Source organism: Biomphalaria glabrata, chromosome 11, assembly GCF_947242115.1.
Source record: "Biomphalaria glabrata chromosome 11, xgBioGlab47.1, whole genome shotgun sequence".
NCBI lineage: Eukaryota > Metazoa > Mollusca > Gastropoda > Planorbidae > Biomphalaria > Biomphalaria glabrata.
This window is the reverse complement of record NC_074721.1, coordinates 23,549,616-23,573,768: the sequence shown is the minus strand read 5'-3', so window position 1 is coordinate 23,573,768 and position 24,153 is coordinate 23,549,616. Positions and strand designations below refer to the sequence as shown.

The window sequence follows — 24,153 nt, the reverse complement described above, 5'->3', positions numbered from 1 at the left end:
TCACTGGCGTAAGTAGAAAACATAAACATGTTCTATGTATTTATTTGTGTACTGCATTACCCTATTAATGCTACGTTGCTCAATTGATAGTTGATGCAACTATGTATATATTTGTACATCTTATTTTATTTCCTTTATCTCGGTTGGTCGCCTTGATAATTTTACTAGGGCACTGATACTGCGTCTAGAAAAGAGACATGAATTATCTCCCCTGTAATGAATTATCTCCCCTGTAGTCATTCTACTCTGACTAGAGTTGCGCCGCTTGAACGGACACCCTCTCCATTCAAGCGCGCTCCATTGTTCTCGACCGACGGTCATATGTAAACAAACCGTCTTGGTCGCTGACCACCGCCCAAATTCACCCCCCCCCCTTCTTTCTCTACCCACATGTGTTGTTCATTTGAGATTATTATTTCCCCTTCTATGTATATTTTATGTTATTATTTCCCCTTTTATGTACATTTCTATATTGCTACTATCTGCCATCTCTTTTCCAAATCCCATTTGTCATCATCTCCCCTTTGTGCTCTAAAGCAATTTTACCAATCTGACGAATGCACCTCAGTCGAGGGCATTGATAAAGATGTATGAGAGACATGTCCTGACTTGTCTTTATTTATCCGCAGCCTCCCTCAGGTGTCTGCCTATTTATCTATTGGATTAATCACCTATTTGCTATCGAGAATAACCTACTACCTATTTATGTGCTTAGTGCTATTCGGCACTGCACTTGCCTACTGAGATCTACTCAACTCTACTACTTGGCGCTATCGGCATTGCCCGCCTATTCGACGGCCCACCTGTCAAGCTATTAGGTGCGACGTCCCTATAGATTCAGATCTGTGTGAGACGTCATAGCTACGCCAACCCTCTGCAACTCACTGGACATATCCTGTCAACTACGCTGCCCACGGCAGATCAGCTCTGCCCGCAGTAACCTTGTGCTCACGGTAGCCGGCCACCCGCCCTACTGTGCCCACTACAGATATTAGAACTTGGGATTGAGACTCCACAAGAACTATATCACCGGCGTCCCTCTATCCGCTAGAGCGTCACCTCCAGCTGCAGAACCTCAAGCCAGGACACAGCCAGCTGCGACATCAACAGGACAACCAGCTAAGTCATAGGACAAAGTGACATACTCTCTTATTAAGTGCAAGAGTGATGATTAAATTTAATATTATTTAGAGATAGATGCAAACCCTCCCCCTTTTTATTCTTATATGTATATTTATGTAAATAAATATTCTTCATTTTTAACTTTTGTATCTATCTTTCATTGCTTGTCTCGTTGCGTGTCTGCTCCCGATTCATATGCTGATAGGTTGGGGTGTGATAGCTTTAAAAATAATCATCTCCTAGACATTTAACGCGCCAAACACACACCACATTTCCCCACCTGTCACACTAGCTAGGCCAGGTTCACATTTAACTTTGCATTCACTTGCACCTATCCTTTGCTCTGCTGGACCGTTGGGGCACTACACAAGATCTGTCAACCTTCTTTCTCGGTTCTTCTCTCTCATTTGTCTTTGATATAATTTCATTCTGAAAATATTGAAGCCTGCCTGGGTGGACCACTTCGGGGGCCAATTTTGAGTTTGTGTTTCCACACAAACTGTCTTTGTAACCTTGTTTTAGGTGAGATTTTAATATTAAACCATCACTAGACCCAGCGCGGCCAAGGGGTGTTTTGAGTTTTAAATCCCCTTCCATGGGGTTTTGCGATTAAGCCCCCTTTTATATAAAACAAAAAGATAATGGAAACGAAAACCCCAAATTCTAAAAGCATAGCCAAGGGGGATTTCAATTTTAAAACCCCAAGGGAATTTTATTTTTACAATATAACCCAATCTTCAATATAAGACTAAAGCAGACATCAGTCACTAGATTTATGAGTGTAGCCAAGAGGGGTTTTGTGTTTAACCTCTCCCCCTCCAGAGGGCTTTAAGTTAAAACTCCATACAGAGGGTTTTGAATTTCAAACCCCCTCCAGCGGGGTTTGGAGCTAAAAACCACCACTTCCATGCATAAAAAAAGCAAATTACGCACTCAAATTAAATTTCTATGAGCGTAGCCAAGGGGAGTTTGAGTTTAAATTCCCCTCCTCCAAAGGGCTTTACTTTTAAAGCCCCTCCAGATGGTTTTGAGTTTAAAATCCCCCTACAGATAGTTTTGAGGTTGAAAACCCCCTCGTCAATATTATTCTATAGCAAACCACAGTCACCAAATTCAATGAGCATAGCTATTGGGGTTTTGAGTTTGTTTAAAAAACAAATCTCCAGAGATTTTTAATTTAAAACCATTACGAGGAAAGCGTATACAGGGAAATCCTAGTATAACTTGGCGGCACAGTAGATACCTTAGAATATGCATTTTTTTTGTGTGTTTTAAATACCAGAAATATATATATATCACACACACACACTATATTTATATATATATATATATAGCGGGGAAAGGAGGGACCCCCCCCCCAATAAAAACATCAGGGGGGTGGGAAACTCTCCCCGAAAAAAAATTTTGCGCCCATGATTTCATTCCTTTTACAATGGAATTTTAAAATACTTAGTTCACATTATATATTTAAATTATTATCGTTCGCTTAGTTTTACTTTTCATTACTTTTCAATGGAGCAATTTTACAAGTAATTTCAGCCTTTAGCATTAGTCTTTACACCACTGGCCAGATTTTCACCTTTAATAAATGTTAAAAAAGACTATTCTGTCTCTCTTTACCTGTGAAAAAATAATCTGTTGTTTTAGCTCAATTAGTTCCCATAGTTACGCTGAACAGGACACTATCTCGTTTGAGGGTCGAACGTATGCCAAAGGCAGTCTTTTTTTAACTGAAAGTTGGTCGACGTAAAAGAGGTGCCACACGGAAACGCTTTAGAGACCAGCTTAAGCGTAAACTACCTTTAACTAAGGTGAGCAGACGACCCGCCAAAAAAATGTGTGTGTTTACCTAATAATTAATTACATTCCAACCCTTCTTTGTGTGACATTTATTGTACCCTAGAATAGGTTCTTCCTGGAGTCAGTGGAAAAATTGTAGACTCATCGCCCTTACAAGCAAGGGGTTCTGGGGGAACGTCGAGAACTCCCCCAGCGGGATTCGGGGTGGAGCCCCGCCACCAAGCGTTATTTCCGATATTGAAAGCCAACAAAATGCATATTCCAAGGTATCTACTGTGCATTATCCTGCTATTAAAAAGTTTTATTTCAAAAACCTAATCTTCTATTACTTACTGACTTCTATTACTATCTTACTGACTTAGATCGTCCCGCGCCGTTCGGCGCACTGGGCGGCAAGCTGATTCCACAAACATCTGTTACTGTCAATGTTTGAAGTCTCTTGCCACCTGCTCTGTGGACAGCCATGAAAGTGTGGCGCCAAGTTGTACCACTAGCGGATCCAGAACTTTGGAGTGGGGGGGGTCGATTTTTTTTCCAAACCCTACCCAATAAACACTAACCCTAAGCATAAATTCGTGTACAGCATATATAAATAAATCAGTAAATCTGAAGAAATTGAGACAGCAATATCTAAACTTAAATCTATTATTACTAGTTTTACCAACATTCACCATTGCTAGGACTAGATCTAGATTTAGTTAGATCTCTACTACGCTCTTGGACTGTAGTTTGCTTTAGATTTTATGTCAAAAAGGGAAGTTTTATCGTCAAAATCATCTGATGGGGGTTTTAAACTAAAAATCTCTGGAGATGTGTTTTTTAGAAAGTGATTTTGGAAGACAATCACTTGACTCATCATCACTTACTTCAGATGTTTTCTCTGACTGTGGTAAAAGGTATTCCCCTGGAGTCTCTTCAGCACTACTTCTCTCATCAAGAGACATTTTCACTTGTTCGACTGCTGTATCTTTGTATGAATCATCTGAATAGTGATACTTTTCTTCCACACGTTCAAGGTCTCCTTTGTTATCAGGTTTTTTCTTAAATGATAAAGATGATGAAATAAATTACTCTATATACCAAGTTACTTCCTGAGAGTAACACGGCACTAGTTAGCGCTATGGAATTTGATTCTTGAAGCTGAGAGTAACATCGCACGGAAAGTGTTAATACTCTGTGTGGAATACATACAGCAGGGTCACTAACTTATATAACAACATGAAAAACAAGATTACATGGCAGTGACGTATTATTTTATTTATTTAAAAACAAATTACGGACACTCATTTGGGGGTCCCCCTCAAGTGGGGGCCAGGGAGGATCTTCAAATTCTCCCCCTCCTCCCCCACCCTAGCTACGCCACTGTTCTGCAACTGTCGAATTCATCAATGTCAGAGTTATCAATGAAAAAGTCTGAGAGATTTTAAAAAATAATTACCTCCTCTGACAAGTTTTTTTATGAACAAAACTGCTAACATATTTTATTTAAAAAATGTAACAGTTCGCTTTTAGAAAACTAAAAAGTAGCCGTTGCATCAAAACTTATATATATTTGAATGTATTAGCTAACAGTTATCAGCAAACTTTATTTTTGTTTCAAAAAGAAACAAACCAAACCCTAAGTTACTAGTAAATATATTTTTATTAGCAGTACACAGCGGCTACGCCAGTTGGTTAGTTCCCAGGATCATTCCTTTCTTTTTTTTTTTTTTATTTTAAATAAAGGGCACATTTGAACCATCAACCTAACAGACTTTTTTAGCCCAGGAATTAGTGTATCTCTTACAATACAATGTTACGGTCCGTACTCTCTTTTCTTTTCTGTATCTCTCTCGCTCTCTCTCTCTCTCTCTCTGGACCCCCCATTTTGTTTATTTTAATCCGGGCATCTTAATTTCTCTGACCTAAACTTTAGAATTGATTTGGAAAGACCCGCCTCATAATGCGCCCCGACACACACACACGCACACACTAATATTTTGGGCCCGTTAAATTAGTAGCAGTTTTACGTCTCTCTCCCCCCCCCCTTTCGTATGACTTTTATTCGGCATCTCCCTTCAAATTATTATACTTCGACCCTGACTTCCACACTGAAGGCCTTCATTGAATGCCATATTATCCGTCGCCCCTGTCTACATGTAATTTGGTATTTTATTCTTCTCTAAATAAAAAGAAATGATCAATTTGGTTTTGTTGATTCAATTATAGTAATCGTCTATCATACCCCTTTTCAAAATAGTGTCACTTTTGAATGTAGCGAAATGACAATAGATATAGATTTTTTATTCTGACAGTGTTACAAATATTTTTGCTCTTTCTCTCTCTCTAGAAAAAAAAGAAAAAGGCTCTACGCCTATCTTATTAATGCTGTTAGGATTGGTTTGGTCTAAAAGGAAGTAGAAATGACGTAAGGCATATTAAAAATAAGTAGACTTAGGGAAAAAGAAAAATATTGCTTTAACAAGGTTACAAAGACAGTTTGTGTGGAAACACAAACTCAAAATCGGCCCCCAAAGTGGTCATTTCAGGCAGATAAAAGGGCAGGTTTCAATCTTTTCAGAAAGAATATCACGAACTATGAACTACAAACAATCAACAACTACAACTCTATTTCTGTCGATACAAAAAGAGAGACGTGCTTTTGTCAAAAGTGTTGCCGATACTGCTGTATTGTTAGTTCGACCATGGAACTATACTAATGGAACACCAGCTTCGAGATTTTATGATCAGAGTGCCGTCGCGCATCTTTTTTCGCGCACCATACCAATTTGAAAAATCGATGAGGATGCCAAAGAAGAAATTTACTCCGAGAGCCACTTGGATTGACCTTTATTGAGAGTAAAACTTCCCCACACTATATTTTATTAGATCTGTAAAAACTTTATCCATTTTCTGACTATCTGATAAAATAGATACAATTTCCCTGAATAATGGATCGTCACAAAAGATTTTTTTTAAGGCCACTTCATTAAAATAGGTGTTTCCAGTACTTCCTCATTTGGGTATTTTACACAAAATCTGGATTTTTTTTATGTACATGTCATTTTTATCATCTGTCCCGCGCAACCAAACCATCCACTTTTCCCGGTCACCAATGTTCTTAACAAGATATCAAGAGAGAGAGGCTGGTCCATTATTTGCGTAGTCCAGCCAGCTTTTTTTTTGACAACCTTTTTTCGTTCTCTCTCATGAAGGATATGTTTTGAAAATTAGTCTTACAAAATACAATTCCAAACCAATTCATGAGTTATCGTCTTTTCACAGTATTGAGGAGTCATCCTTTTTGCTAGCCAGAGTGTTAATTGGCAAAAGTGAAAAATTCATTTTCTTTAATTTTTTAAAGTAAATATTCATAACTATATCTTTTATATATATATAATAATATATTTTTAAAATAATAATCTTTTATATAGACATGCTTTAATAGATCTAATAAATGATTAACTCGGACCTACCAATATGGGTATATAAATACTTAAATCTGGGTATTTAAAATTTCGAATGCGAATTTTAAAAAAACCGAACTTATATTGATCTAGATCTCTTGTATAATATCTAGAATAATATAGATCTACAACACCTAGGCCTAGACTAAAGTTAAAGACTAAGGTCTAGATTTATTTAACGTTTTAAAAAAAAATCAATAGATCTAATATAGACAGTCATGAGATCCACTCTATTTTATCTAGATCTAGACTATTCTAGACCATACATGAGATCAATAATTGTCAATATGAATATTTTAATTATTTATAGATCTAGTCAAATCTAGTGACTCTAGTGTCTCTAGTCTAGATTCTAGATCTATCGATCATCTCTGATCTAGTCTGTCTATAGCTATACTTACTATTATACACTTTTACAGTATATGAGTATACTCATACGAGTCATACTGGCTATACTATAGTATAGACACTATTTCACTATAGTTAGTATAGTTAATACTTTTTAATAGTAGATCTATAATCTATTAATTCTATCTAAATTATTCTAAATCTAGACTTCACTTTCACATCACATTCAGTCATTCACACGATTATTGATACAGACAGTGAATGAAACAAATGCAGTGGTTATACTGATTATACTTAAAGTGACGATACTACTTATAGATCTACCAGTTGATAAACACCATCATCATAGATAATAATCTACATCTATAATCATAGTGCCCTTTATTTAGTCAATATAGTCAAGTCAAGGTAGTGGAACGTAAACTCGAAGGTTTAATACAATATGGTATGAGTCTATGAGTTAGTATAAGATCTAATTATTTTGTTACTTTGTATGTGACAGTATGTCAATGTCTCAATTAAAATAATTAATATCACCAGCCATATCATTTTAAATATTTAAAAAGTAGACATAGATTTTTATTATATTATAAATAGATAGATTAGATCTACATATAATTTTACAAACTTTAGAAATGATTGATTTTATTTTTTATTGATAAGCCTTCTAGACTAGATCTAGCATCTCTAGCTAGACTCTAACATGTAGATTGTAGATCTTTGAATTGGATCGATATTCACCTTCCTAAATTATCTCTAAAGTCTATAGCTGATTTGAGAGGCCCAACGAGGCAAGACGAGTCTATTAGTACTCTGTCTCTTGATCTATTAGTAGGCCTACTAAGCTAGTACATTAGCCATAGTGTAGTCAAATCTTGACAACTAGTCTTCTAGATCTAAGCTTCTAGAATAATTAGATCTAGATCCAGTTTAGATTTAGAGTATAAACGTTTTTAGTACCTAAAATACTAAATCTACTGATCTAAATTCTAGATATATAGATCCAGTTCAGATTAGGATATAAAAATATTCCACTAGCTAAAATTCTAAATCTACTGATCTATACTTAATATGTTAGATATTATATGACATCTATCTACAAAAATTATTATTAAGATATAATTATAGATTCTAGACTAGTTATATATGTACATAAAATATATAAATAAAAGATAAAATTTATGCAGGCCTAGGTCCCATAAATTTATAATTGATCCAGATCTATCAGTAAAAGTTACCTTCGATTGGTAGTTTTACCTAATCTATACAAGACAATTTATAATCCATGCCTTGCCTACACCCCATATATATATATTAGTTTCCATTCCATGCCATACCCAGACCCATGAGTTCATGAAATAATAAATGATGTGGTGTCAAGTTGGATCTATCCCCTGAAATTCAGTACTTTTGGTGCATTTTAACCAGTAATAAGGCTACAAAAGTAGCATCAGGTGTATTCTAACCATTGGTATTTTTCCTGGCAACATTTCTATTCTAGTCTGTGATAAATTATAAATAAAAAAAAATGTTTGTAATGTTTCAGTTATTAACAAGTAGAACCATGCCAACCAGTTCTGATGATGTACCAGAATGGCTCAAGGATCATACTTATACTATTTCTACTCAATATTTAATGTAAGTACTACTATACAATTTTTATTTTAGTTATCTAATAGATGTTTTATGAATTGTGCGATTTTCATGGTCAAGCAACATCCAAATATCTGGGATGGAATTTAACATTTTTCTCTAAGTTTTTTTTTTTTTTATTTATAACACTCTTAAGCACATTCATCTTTCATGAATGCCTAATATACCTTGGCTGTTGTGCAGGCCATTCCTTTACAATAAACTGTTAGATGAAATTAGGCAAAATTGTCTGATAATTTGTATGTTTGATACGTTTTCAATTTAATAATATTATTTTTTAATTGTAATGTTTTCAAAAGAAATTAACCAATATGCCTAATTGTATAATTACAGTTATGTTTGGAAATGCAAGAAAAAGGCATGCATTCCTGAAAAGTCAATGATTGGTTGCACCTCTTAAAGGTAAGGTACTGCAATTTTTCCCATGTACTTTTCTCATAAGCTGAAGTACTTGTATTTTTGAAAAACTAGTTTTCCATGAAAATGTAAATCATAATATATGTTATAGTTGCTTTTAGACTAGTTCAATGTGCATCAAATTAACTGAACATCTGCATTCACCTATAGTAATAATTCATAACTATTAAGGTCAGGGCCATGTCTACACATTAACGCAGTAGCTCCTTTTAGGTACAGACTATTTTTAGAATGGCAAAATTATATAACTATAATTAATAACATATATACTTTTAGCATGGTCAACACATATGTCACACATATTTTTTAATTTTTTTAAAAATCCTTTTATTTATTTTTATAACTAGATAACTTTCTGTTATGAGAAAAGATGAGATTCTTGGACTCCTGCATAGCACCACCAGAAAGGAAAATCCCATCATGTTGCAAAATAAAAGTCTTGGACCAATTTTAATTTAAGATATATATATTAGACTGTAAGCTGTAATCATATTTATGTATATCCTGTCATTCAGCCAACAGGTTTAGATTTAGTATTTCTTTAAATCTGTTCGATATTGTACTTGAAAACTATTAATCTGAGCCCCATTAAAACAAGAGGGAGTGCAGTGGATGAGTGGTAAGGGAAATTTTACTTTTTTTTAAATTAAAATAAGAATCTAACCAAAGTAAACATATAAAATATGGTGCATTCTCCTTAAAACTAAAACCTGGTGCAAAGGTTTAAAATGTTGGCAAAAAAAAAAGCAACATCAATTAAATATTCTTAATTCCCTTTGCAAAACTTACTGAGAAGAACATGCATGTTGTTCCCTCATAAGTTTCTTGACAGAGGAAATCTTGTTTATATTAGATTTGAATTAAGCAAATTAAGAAAAAAATTATAATGATTATTTCAAATGGTTGTATCTAAACCTTATGAATTATTTTTCAGTTATAAGTATATTGAAATTAATGGATAATTATGAAATTGTTAAATAATTGCTGCTATCATTCCATTGACTAAAGAACCATAATTTTTTTTTTAATTAATTTCAAAATTAATTAATTAATTAATTTTCAAGCAGAGTTCACATAGATCTTGAGTGAAATTTTTCTTTTTTTGACTAATGCTTCAATTTTATTGTATCATTAGTTTTTTATTTTTATTACCCAGAATATTTTAAAAATGAGTACACTATTTTCATGTAATAATGTAACTTGGTATTCACACATCAAAATACGCTATAATCTTTAGGCCATATAGATTTGTATAAATATAAATTAACTTGCTTAAATACATTGTAAATGTATATTGTTTGGATAAGAATAAAGTTTTTCTGTAGACAATTATTGTTCAAGATTTGTTGATGCTCCAGCTTAATAAATTATATACACAGGTCATTAGTTTTAACACACTACTGACACAAGAAAAACTGGTCGCCCCCACTTCCATTACATAGATGTAATAAAACGTGACCTCAAATCAGTGAACATCAATACTGACAATTGGGAAGACATAGCTTTAGACCGCAACAGATGGAGAGACAGTGACCAAGAAAGCTATGGACAGTGAAAGTACATAGGTCTCAGCTCAGGAAGAAAAACGTACAATCTAAAAAATGGCCAGCTCCTCTACCACCGAAGCAAAAACCACCTTAACCTGTGCTATCTGTGGATGGGAGTCTCTCTCCGAAATAGGGCTCCACAGCCACATGAGGAAGTGTGCTCTGAGATGAAACCTTAGCCTTTCTATTTCTACGACTGAAGGAGGCCAATGATGATGATACAGGTCATTAGTTTTAACACGTCTGATAATAAATGACAGTACAAGTTATTGAATGAAAATTTGTCATTATTTCAGGTGCTTTAGGCCTACATCAATGTGAGGTACCAGTACTTTGATTGATTGATTTAAAGCAACATTTTGAAATGAATAGTGTGTAGAATTGACAGTAAATACATTTAAGTGATGGGCTGTGATCTGCATGAATTGAATTTGTGTTTTTGATCTTAATTTCTTTACTTCAAGTAAATGTTAATGAACAATTAATTTTTAATGAATAAATAATTTAAAAATAAATACAAAGAAACCATAAACATCTACTTTATTTTAATAATTTTTTTTCATCAGAACAGAATTTCCAACTTTGCATTCTTAAAATAAAATATAATTTATTTAGAGTAGAGTCAGAACACAAAATCATAGTTATGAAATTAAGTAAATTAAGCTAAGCTGTGATCTCTTATAAACATTTGTATATAGACTACACACAATTTAATTATTATTTTTCATCAAATTGCAGGAACTAGTACATGTACTTATGCATATTTGACAATAAAAAACCTTAGTCAATGAAATAGTAATACTAGTAAATGAGATAAAAGTAAACTAAATATCATCAATGCTATTGAAGCCACACTTGTTTCTTTTTATCTTGTTTGGTGGACTGCAATTAAAGTTGCTATTAATTTTACTGATTGTCTTAGCTGAAATGCCAGTGTCGTCTCTTTGAATCCTAAGCTTATTTTCTTGGTTACTGGAAGTCCAGATGTTTGGAGTTTCATTTTAAACACCTATATATTCCGAAATGGCCTTCCGATAGGCAAAACCTATTTGCCTAACATGTCATATGCACATAAAGAGGTACCACAGAAATGCTTTAAAGACAAGCTTAGGCGCCAACTTGCTTTAACTGACATAGAATAAGAGAGCACCTGGTTGCATACAGCTTCAGAGCGAGACAGCTGGAGGTCACTTACAAAGGTGTGGTATACACCAATGAAAATTAATTGCCGAGGGTAGACGGCAAAAAGAAAAAAAAACAACTGATTCTACCACAGGTGGACAATGGTTATGCCTGTGCTCAGTGTGGCATAATATGTAGGTCACAGCTGGGGCTGAGTAGCCACTGGAAACATAGCATTCCTCATAAGTCTTCGGAATCAAAGACAAGCCTATCATTTTTGTAGAATAGTTTGTAGCTTCTGTAAATGCATGAAATGCCGTCACAAATGACACAAGTCCTCTGTGAGTTTGATCATAGTTTGATGGATTATAAACATCTTACTTCTTTGCCTTTTATTAAATGGTCCTTCTGTCTGTTCCACTAGGTTTATCTAAATATCATTGATATATCGTAACATGTCATCAAAATAAAAACTAGAATCTCTGCAACTGGTTTACAAGTCAGAAGTCATCAATAACACTTGCCATTTAAAAAAAACAACAACAATTTAGATTACTGATTAGTCAAATTAGTGACTGATTATTCGATTCATTTTAGGCCTATATTTTTTTTATGTGAATATATAATGTCAATAATGATCCTTTACACTTTGTGACTTTACTAGTAGATCTATACTTTGGAGTAGACTTGTTTGTTGAGCTTAAGTCGGAAGTACACATTGAATTTTACTGTGATCTAGTAATCATCTAGTCAAATGTAGTGATCTACTAATACTAGATCTAGAGTCTAGTAGTAGATAGAGTAGGCCTATCTGTCATATCGTGATCAGTAGGTGGCTGAAGTTTTATAAATCTATTCCATGACAAAAACCCTGGCTAGATTTAGATCTAGTGGTCTAGACATCTAGATCTAACTAGAATTAAACTAGAAAACTGAATTAGAGAAGTAGCTTTCTGGATCTAGAACTAGAATCTATATATTACTAATATTAGATCTAGTTGCGTCAAACGCTTAATTTTTGGTTGTTGTTTTTAATAAATGCACATAAAATACATTGTATTTTGGCAATAAAAATACCCAGTTGGTAGTCAGGTAATTCTAATAATTAATTAATGAATGACTCTATCAGTATTTGTTTTAGATCTATCAGATTCATATGACTTATTATTTATACTTATTTTATATCATTCGTCCAAGAAAATCTAGCTCTAGATCTGTTTCATTTTAGATTAGGCTATAGTTGTTTTGTTGTTTTTTTTTTGTCATTTTATTTAGGCTACAATATTATCATGATTAACTTTTTCTTTGTTTCCCACGAGACGTGTATGCCTATAGCCTAGTCCTTTCGATAATAATAAAAAAAAAACGATTAGAAATGCGTAGCTTGGAGTGTCAAAACTTTATTAGGCCTCCTATTTTTATTTCGTGCAATTTAGCATATCGTAACAAATACGCATTTGGCGGAACGGTAGACAGGTCTTCATCCAGATTTAGTGTAAATAAACCAAACACAGAAACACTGAAAGATTGTATTTTCGGAATTTAGATTCTATTTTTTTGGAAAATAAGTGGCATTTTATAGGGTGATCGAAAAAAAAAACTTTTGTGACGATCTCTTATTCAGGGAAATTGTATCTATTTTATCAGATAGTCAGAAAATGGATAAAGTTTTTACAGATCTAATAAAATATAGTGTGGGGAAGTTTTACTCTCAATGAAGGTCAATCCAAGTGGCTCTCGGAGTAAATTTCTTCTTTGGCATCCTCATCGATTTTTCTAAATGGTATGGTGCGCGAAAAAGATGCGCGACGGCACTTCGACTCTCTTTGTCTTTGTAAAAAACTCGAAGCTGGTGTTCCATTAGTATAGTTCCATGGTTCGACAAACAACCTGATGCCACAAGATACGGAGATTTATTAATGTTATTATTATTACATTGTTAATATTCATATTTATTCAATTATTTGATTGTTATGGAGATATAGTTCAATCCTAGGTCTCACTTACAAGCAATGCATCACGAGTGAAGAGATTAGAAACAGGATTAATACTGCAATTGGATCTCACTGTCGAAAAACGTAAACTCAAACTCTGTGGCCACATCACTAGGTCCCTAGGGCTAGCAAAAGCCTTCCTTCAGGGAACAGTACCAGGAAGAATCTGATGAAAAGAAAACAGAGAAAGCAATGGTTAGACAACAACAAAGAATGGTCAGGCCTGTCAGTGAATAAAATTCTACCAAATGCGAAAGACAGAGAGGAATAGAGAAAGGCGGTTGACAGATATTGTGTGGTGCCCCAACGGTCCTACAGACAGTGATAGGTGAAGGTAAAGTTAAATGTGAACCTGGCCTGACAAATGTTATTGAATGATTATCTAATTGATCTAATTGTTTTGTAAAGGGCCAATCTGTCATTCAAAGCCTCACTTACCTTAAAAAAAAACAACTTTTCACCTTTGGATGACTATCTCTTTAGTCACTCTAATATTTCACCTCACGTGCATTATATGAAACACTACTTATTAATTATTGTTTTAAATTATATTCCATTTATATGGACATTAAATAGATAAACATTTTTTTTGTAAATTAGTAAATTTAGTAATATTAAAAAAACAAAACAAACTTTTTTGGCATAATTCTAAAGCCGTTGGCATAAATATGTTAAAAATATGGTAAACTATTTCCTTTCTCATCCCAAAAAAAAAATCGCCCATAGTTTTTACTATTAATAGTGAATAATTGTAAAAGTGATGTATTTTTATGAAAAAAACAAAAACTGCTTGCATAGTTGATTTTAAAAATTAAATTTTTCGCTTTCAGAAAAGAAAAAAGTAGGCGTTGCATCAGAACTTTGAAAGGTCTAAAATATTATGATGTCGGATTTTTATATCTTTTCTAGTATATGACATCTAAAGGGGACGAACGGATGGGTGGATGGAAGGACAGAAAGACCACACAAAAGTAATAGAGGCTATTACCTTTTCAGGAGCCGCTAAAAATACGGAATTCGATATATACTATTAAACTCGTCGACCGGCGGGGGAATATACGCCGCTATTTTGCAGGGCCGGCCTTAGGCCTCTGCAACCTATGCGACTGCAGTGGGCCCCGCACTTTTATAGGACTTGCACTTTTATAAGACCCGCGTTTAACCATTTAATAACTTAAAACAAAATTTCCCGCGCCCTCCTGTCGATTTACCAGGAGCTAGTGGAAATCTCCCGAAATAGCAAAAGATACGAAAAAGTCCTTAAAGTATTCGGAATATAATGACAAAAATTGTCATTTTGGGGTGTCATTCAATATGGAAAACGCCAATCCTACGCGCGATAAATAAAAACGGCATTATGCATTAGCCGTAATTGTGTAATCTGCTTCTCGCGGCTCAAACTAAAGAAGAATTACTTGAGGTCAACAATTCTCAAAGATAGATTAAAACATTTGGTAATTCTTGCTATTGAGCGTGATCTATGTAGGAAACAGAATTATTATGATCTACTGTATGGCTTTAATACACGCAAGGCTCGTAAAGTAATTCTGTATGTAGTAAAGAATAAATAAAATGCATAGACGAATTTATTTGCTAATACAAATTCATAAATTTCACTTATTATCAGCTTCTCTACCCTAACTTGGCCCAACAAAATCTGTTTCGGATAGGGCCCCACAAAGGTTGTCCGGCCCTGTTATTTAGTGACGGGTGAATATACATAGTTCTCTTTTTATGACTTCTCGGTCACAATGGTTAAGTCCGGCGCTGCTATTTAGTGTTTGTAATATGTTTGTTTGTAAAATGTTTTACATGTTTCTTCTTCAGAGTTGAAGGACAAAGAGGGATGAGATCGGGCTGGGTTTGATAAATCCAAAAGACAGTCCAGCGCAAAAACCGCAAGATTAGGAAGCCATCCGTAGTGACCAGTGAATACTTGTTCTCCCCCCTCTTGCGTTTTCGTGGGGTGACTATCCACAGACATAAGAGATTGATCTTTCCTTTACTTCTTCTTCTCGTCAAAACTCTTAAGCGACGAAGAGAATTATATATATATAGATGCTGTATATGTAGAGTGGGGCTTTTTGGGGAAATACCTAAAAACACAATATCACAACACATATTACAATAATATTTGTACGTCTTATGCAAATGAATAAAATTACTATGGCTTCAAGAACATTGAGGCTAAAAGAGTTAATTTCTTTAGCCAGTCGGCATTTCTCTACACAAAGTACGTACATAGAGAAACGAGTCCTTCCTCAAAACAAAGTACGTACATGTAGTGACAAGGCAATCCTCAACATGAAGTACGTACATGGAGAGACTAGGCATTCCTCAACATGAAGTACGTACGTGGAGAGACAAGGCATTCCTCAACACGAAGTACGTACATGGAGAGACAAAGCATTCCTTAACATAAAGTACATACATGGAGTGACAAAGCATTCCTCAACACAAACTACATACATAAAGAGACAAGGAATTCCTCAACACGAGGTACGTACATAAAGTGACAAGGCATTCCTCAACACGAAGTACGGACATGGAGAGACAAGGCATTCCTCAACACGAAGTACGGACATGGAGAGACAAGGCATTCCTCAACACGAGGTACGTACATGGAGAGACAAGGCATTCCTCAACACGAAGTACGGACATGGAGAGACAAGGCATTCCTCAACACGAGGTACGTACATGGAGAGACAAGGCATTCCTCAACACGAAGTACGGACATGGAGAGACAAGGCATTCCTCAACACGAAGTACGGACATGGAGAGACAAGGCATTCCTCAACACGAGGTACGTACATAAAGTGACAAGGCATTCCTCAACACGAAGTACGGACATGGAGAGACAAGGCATTCCTCAACACGAAGTACGGACATGGAGAGACAAGGCATTCCTCAACACGAGGTACGTACATGGAGAGACAAGGCATTCCTCAACACGAAGTACGGACATGGAGAGACAAGGCATTCCTCAACACGAGGTACGTACATGGAGAGACAAGGCATTCAATAACACGAAGTAAGTACATGAAGAGACAAGGCATTCCTCAACATGCAGTACGTTAAATAGAGTGACAAGGCATTCCTCAACATAAAGTACATACATGGAGTGACAAAGCATTCCTCAACACAAACTACATACATAAAGAGACAAGGAATTCCTCAACACGAAGAATTACAAGGAGAAACAAGACATTTTTATACACAAAGTACGTACATGGAGAGACAAGTCATTCTTCAACACAAAGTACGTACATGTAGTGACAAGGAATTCATCAACACAAAGTACGTACATGGAGAGAAAAGGCATTCCTCAACATGAAGTACGTACATGTAGTGATAAGGCAATCCTCAACATGAAGTACGTACATGTAGTGATAAGGCAATCCTCAACATGAAGTACGTACATGGAGAGACTAGGCAATCCTCAACATAAAGTACGTACATGGAGAGACTAGGCATTCCTTAACATGAAGTACGTACATGGTGGTACGTGACGTTTTGGCGCCGCCGTTTTGGCGACGCCGTTTTGGCGACGGGACGTTTTGGCGCCAGCCGTTTTGGCGACGGGACGTTTTGGCGCGAGATATCATTTGACGATAATTTAATAAGCACGTAGCCTTTATAACAATGTTTATTTCACTCTACCAAAATATTGTATGCATAGTATGAATTCTAACACCGTTCAGTGAATTGTTGTTTTATTTTTAATTATAAAGGTTTTGCTTATTTCATGAATATAGGCCTATAATAATTCAGATTCCTGAATGGTAATGACAGGCTAATCGCACTGGATGACATTTTTGGATTTCTTTCCAAAGGATTTTTTTTTATTTGACATTAGTGTAATATACGAACTAGCTAAGTGTCACACTTTAATATAACAAAAACCATGTTAACATCTAAAGCTCTATTACGCTGAATTCTGAATGACAATTACTCCACACATAGTAAAGATCAAGACACGGAATGTGGTCAGTACAAACTCTAACGTAGAAAGATATATTTTGAGACATTGGGTAGGGGTGATTTGGGTGACACATCTCGCATTGACGCAGGTTAGTTAAACAAATGAAGACAAGACCAGCACCGAGCACTGGTCGTTGGCGTCATGCGTCTGGCGATCATCTCCTTGGGAATGGTCATTACATGTGACACCTATCCCGCCCCCTCTCTTTTAATCACATTTCACTCCTTGTATATACTCTTTCCTCCACCCCTCCCCTCTCTCACGCGATTTTTGTATTTAATTTTAAAATAATTTCTGAAAAAACTTTTTTGAAAATAAAAGTGTGCCTCTTAATAAACACACATACACAAGCCAAAATGTTTATTAAAGAAAATGATGTGAAAAACAAACACACATTTACATATAGTACGTGAAAAATATGTCTTAACACAAATACTCATGCAAAACATAGATATGAATAATTCTTTTAAAAGAAATAATACAATAAACGTACATAATGTATTTCGCGCCAAAACGTCCCGTCGCCAAAACGGCTCGCGCCAAAACGACCTTCGCGCCAAAACGGCGGGGCCAAAACGGCGGCGCCAAAACGTCCTGCTTCGGTACATGGAGAGACAAGGCATTCCTCAACATGAAGTCCGTACATGGAGAGACTAGGCATTTTTATACACGAAGTACGTACATGGAGAGACAAGTCATTCTTCAACACAAAGTACGTACATGGAGAGACAAGGCATTACTAAACACGAAGTACAGACATGAAGAGACAAGGCATTCCTCAACACGAAGTACGGACATGGAGAGACAAGGCATTACTAAACACGAAGTACAGACATGAAGAGACAAGGCATTCCTCAACATAAAGTACGTTAATTGGAGTTACAAGGCATTCTTCAACACGAATTACGTACATGTAGTGACAAGGCATTCCTCAACACGAAGTACAGACATGAAGAGACAAGGCATTCCTCAACATAAAGTACGTTAATTGGAGTTACAAGGCATTCCTCAACATGAAGTACGTACATGTAGTGATAAGGCAATCCTCAACATGAAGTACGTACATGGAGAGACTAGGCAATCCTCAACATGAAGTACGTACATGGAGAGACTAGGCATTCCTCAACATGAAGTACGTACATGGAGAGACTAGGCAATCCTCAACATGAAGTACGTACATGGAGAGACTAGGCAATCCTCAACATGAAGTACGTACATGGAGAGACTAGGCATTCCTCAACATGAAATACGTACATGGAGAGACAAGGCATTTCTCAACACAAACTACGTACATAAAGAGACAAGGCATTCCTCAACACGAAGTACGTACAAGGAGAGACAAGGCATTTTTATACACGAAGTACGTACATGGAGAGACAAGTCATTCTTCAACACAAAGTACGTACATAAAGTACATACATGGAGTGACAAAGCATTCCTCAACACAAACTGCATACATAAAGAGACAAGGAATTCCTCACACGAAGAATTACAAGGAGAAACAAGACATTTTTATATACAAAGTACGTACATGGAGAGACAAGTCATTCTTCAACACAAAGTACGTACATGTAGTGACAAGGAATTCATCAACACAAAGTACGTACATGTAGTGATAAGGCAATCCTCAACATGAAGTACGTACATGGAGAGACTAGGCAATCCTCAACATGAAGTACGTACATGGAGAGACTAGGCATTCCTCAACATGAAGTCCGTACATGGAGAGACAAGGCATTCCTCAACACGTACTACGTACATAAAGAGACAAGGCATTCCTAAACATAAAGTACGTACATGGAGAGACAAGGCATTCAATAACACGGAGTAAGTACATGAAGAGACAAGGCATTCCTCAACATGAAGTACGTTAATTGGAGTGACAAGGCATTCCTCAACATAATGTACATACATGGAGTGACAAAACATTCCTCAACACAAACTACGTACATAAAGAGACAAGGAATTCCTCAACACGAAGTACGTACATAAAGGGACAAGGAATTCCTCAACACAAAGTACGTACATGGAGAAACAAGTCATTCTTCAACACAAAGTACGTACATGTAGTGACAAGGAATTCATCAACACAAAGTACGTACATGGAGAGAAAAGGCATTCCTCAACATGAAGTACGTACATGTAGTGATAAGGCAATCCTCAACATGAAGTACGTACATGGAGAGACTAGGCAATCCTCAACATGAAGTACGTACATGGAGAGACTAGGCATTCCTCAACATGAAGTACGTACATAAAGGGACAAGGCATTCTTCAACACAAAGTAAGTACATGGAGAGACAAGGCATTACTAAACACGAAGTACGTACATGGAGAGACAACGCATTCCTCAACACGAAGTACGTACATGTAGTGACAATACCTTCCTAAACACGATGTACGTACATGGAGAGACAATGCATTACTAAACACGAAGTACGTACATGGAGAGACAAGGCATTCCTCAACACGAAGTACGTACATAAAGGGACAAGGCATTCTTCAACACAAAGTAAGTACATGGAGAGACAACGCATTCCTAAACACGATGTACGTACATGAAGAGACAATGCATTACTAAACACGAAGTACGTACATGGAGAGACAAGGCATTCCTTAACACGAAGTACGTACATAAAGAGACAAGGCATTCCTTAACACGAAGTACGTACATAAAGAGACAAGGCATTCCTTAACACGAAGTACGTACATAAAGAGACAAGGCATTCCTTAACACGAAGTACGTACATAAAGAGACAAGGCATTCCTTAACACGAAGTACGTACATGGAGAGACAAGGCATTCCTTAACACGAAGTACGTACATAAAGAGACAAGGCATTCCTTAACACGAAGTATGTACATAAAGAGACAAGGCATTCCTCAACACGAAGTACGTACATGGAGAGAAAAGGCATTCGTCAACATGAAGTACGTACATGTAGTGATAAGGCAATCCTCAACATGAAGTACGTACATGTAGAGACTAGGCAATCCTCAACATGAAGTACGTACATGGAGAGACAAGGCAATCCTCAACATGAAGTACGTACATGGAGAGACTAGGCAATCCTCAACATGAAGTACGTACATGGAGAGACAAGGCAATCCTCAACATGAAGTACGTACATGGAGACACAAGGCATTCCTCAACATGAAGTACGTACATGTAGTGATAAGGCATTCCTCAACATGAAGTACGTACATGGAGAGACTAGGCAATCCTCAACATGAAGTACGTACATGGAGAGACAAGGCATTCCTCAACATGAAGTACGTACATGGAGAGACAAGGCATTCCTCAACACGAACAACGTACATAAAGAGACAAGGCATTTATAAACATGAAGTACGTACATGTAGGACAAGGCATTCCTCAACATAAAGTACGTATATGGAGAGACAAGGCATTCCTCAACACGATGTACGTACATGTAGTGACAAGGCATTCCTCAACATAAAGTACGTACATGGAGAGACAAGGCATTCCTTAACACAAAGTACGTACATGTAGTGACAAGGCATTCCTTAACACAAAGTACGTACATGTAGTGACAAGGCATTCTTCAACACAAAGTACGTACATGGAGAGACAAGGCATTCCTCAACACGATGTACGTACATGTAGTGACAAGGCATTCCTCAACATAAAGTACGTACATGGAGAGACAAGGCATTCCTTAACACAAAGTACGTACATGTAGTGACAAGGCATTCCTTAACACAAAGTACGTACATGTAGAGACAAGGCATTCCTCAACACGATGTACGTACATAAAGAGACAAGGCATTCCTCAACACGATGAACGTACATGTAGTGACAAGGCATTCTTCAACACGATGTACGTACATGTAGTGACAAGGCATTCTTCAACACGATGTACGTACATGTAGTGACAAGGCATTCCTTAACACAAAGTACGTACACGGAGAGACAATGCATTCCTCAACACAAAGTACGTACATGGAGAGACAAGGCATTACTCAACACAAATTACGTACATGGAGAGACAAGGCATTACTCAACACAAATTACGTACATGGAGAGACAAGGTCATCTTCATATAATTCTTAACTAGACCTATAAATTCTAGAATCTAGAATGATTTTAATTAAAATATAAATCTAGATTGTAAAAAAAATATGTAAAAAAAAAATATATATCTAGTGTTAAAAATTTAGATTAAGTGTAAAAATTCTAGATCTATTGGAAAAAATCTAGATTAGAAAAAAACTTTAGCCTTCGTCACACGCCTAGTTAGACTAAATTTTTTTTTTATTTATACGAGATCGAATGCTAGGTTTTATAAACATTAGTGCACCGAGTTCCTATTGACATTTCATTTAAAGAATTCATTCCTTATGACGTCAAAGGCAAACAAATCATTTATGTCACACGGCCTAGTTAGACTAAAATATCTTTAACAATACGATAACGTTGGCGAGCTTTAATAAACATTAGTGCACCGAGTTCTTATTAACATTTTATTTAAATAATTCATTCCATGTGACGTTAAAGGAAAACAAATACATGACGTCACACGGCTTTTAATATAGTTAGACTAAAAATGTCTTTATTAACACGAGAGAGAGAGAGAGAGAGATAACGAGGTTACATAGATATGGAGGAAACTGAGTTCTTATAGTAAATCATTTAAAGATGTATGACATATATATATATATATATATATATATGGAAAGTGGAAGACGAAACACTAAAAAACGTATTAGTAACATGTCAAAAAGTGTCAAAAAGCATCCTTCATAATCTTATTAATATATTAAATGAAATGAGGACTTAAAAGTCAAAGTACGTATTAAACAATAAAAAAGAAAAAATATTTAATTGGGGACGAAATGACCGGGGGATGAAATGACCGGTGCATGAAATGACCGGAGGATGAAATGACCATGGGATGAAGTGACCGGGGATGAATTGACCGGGGATGAATTGATCGGGGATGAAGTGACCGGAGATAGGGTTAGGGTTTGTGCCATTTGTCTGTCAGTTCGTCTGTCCGTCATGTTTATATCGAAAAGAAGAAGACTAAAAGCTATGGTTAACCTTTAATTTTCATTCCTAAACATAGAAATAGTTTTAAGTATCTAATATAGATTGTTCCGGATGTGTTTATATATATATATATATATATATATATATATATACTATAAAGTATTAAGTAAGGCGTGTATGTATTATGTATGTAGGCTATGTATGTGACGAATAGAAATCAAAACCGCTTGACCAATCTTGATAAAACGAGGCAGGAATGTTTCTTGAGTACTAACTTAGACCGTATTGTGTATGTATTGTAGCCCTAAAACAAACTTAAGACCCTCAAAAAAAAATAAAGTTGTCCGACTCTATTAAGGCTATAGTATTTATGGATATAGGCCATGGTTAACAATGTTGACATAAGAAAAGATCGAAAGGATTTAGACCTAGATCTAATTTTAAGAAATACACTTTGAGTTGATAGTTTTTTACTTTGACACATGAAAATACAAAAGAAGATCCATTGATTTCATTATATAATAAAATTAACCTTCAATGTTGTGCTTCAAAAGCATTTTTTACAAAAATTAGTTCCTGATATCTGTGACTACAGATAGTTTTATGCTTTAACACATAAACATACTAATTATTGTCCATTCATTTCATATTTTAATCAAATTAACATTCAATTTGTTTTTCTAAAGCATTTTTAATACATTCGTTAGCTGTTCGCTAAAGCTGCGTAGCCGTGTTGAGATAGGCCTATATTCATTTATAAAAAAAAAGGTCACGCATGCGCAACACAGAATGAACACTATAAAAGCCAATTTTTCACTCTAGATTAGTGTAGATTTAGATCTATGTCTATCTCAAGATCTACTTTATACTTTAACACATGAACATACAAAATTAAGTCTATTCATCTCAAATTTTAATCAAATATATGTAGGCCTACAAGCAAATTTTTCAATTTGAAAAAATGGATTTAAGCCTATTAGCTATTCATTCACACTATTTTTACATTGACAAATTCGCTTTACTTATTACATTATTATTTCGTTTAATTGTTTACAAAACACTCTCATTGACTATATCGACAGAAATGCGCAAATAAAGACCCGCGGGTCGCGGGTAACATATGTATATACATACATATATATATATAGAGAGAATCTCATGTAAATCAAATACCGTTAATTAAATTTTTGGGATGATCTAGTACAAAAATTATACGTACCATAGCCTTGTGGAGAGATTTTCATACCATACTTTGGTGTAAGGAAGTTGTTTTCCTTAAAAATCCGGAACATAATATTAAGATAAAATTAGTTTTTGTAACGTTTAAGCTAGAAAATCAAATGTAGTGTAAGATAGAAGCGCGATTTTAAATAAATAGCGTAAAAAAAATTTTCATAAAAAATCCGGAACAGTCAATTTTTGTAAATGAGAAGAAGATTATTTGTTTTATTTTTATTAGAAAAGGGATTTCAAACAGTTATTTGGCGTTTGTAGATTTTTCTAATAAAATTCGGAACAATTTTGGCGACGATTTGTAAGATTATTAATTTTATGTAGGTCGATTTCTTTTTCGAAACAAAGCCGGAAAATCTTTACCGATAAAAAAAACTTTTTCTATGTTTCAGCAAGAAAATTTAATGTAAAATAAGTCTAACAAATCTAATAGCGGCTTTTCCCGTTAAAAAGTGATTTTCAATAATCTTTTCAAG

At 35.4% G+C, this 24,153-nt stretch overlaps 2 long non-coding RNA genes across 2 annotated transcripts; one reads left to right on the top strand and one right to left on the bottom strand.

The window, feature by feature from the left end:
- Positions 1 to 3,765: 3,765 nt before the first annotated feature.
- Positions 3,766 to 23,719, bottom strand: LOC106053453 (uncharacterized). Its single transcript, XR_008773755.1, has 3 exons — positions 23,664 to 23,719; positions 13,463 to 13,615; positions 3,766 to 3,962 (listed from the first exon to the last, which is right to left on the bottom strand). It is a non-coding gene; the product is annotated as an uncharacterized LOC106053453 (long non-coding RNA).
- On the top strand, positions 8,627 to 10,115 carry LOC129921780 (uncharacterized). The gene is made up of 2 exons (XR_008773754.1): positions 8,627 to 8,771; positions 9,134 to 10,115. It is a non-coding gene; the product is annotated as an uncharacterized LOC129921780 (long non-coding RNA).
- Positions 23,720 to 24,153: the final 434 nt, after the last annotated feature.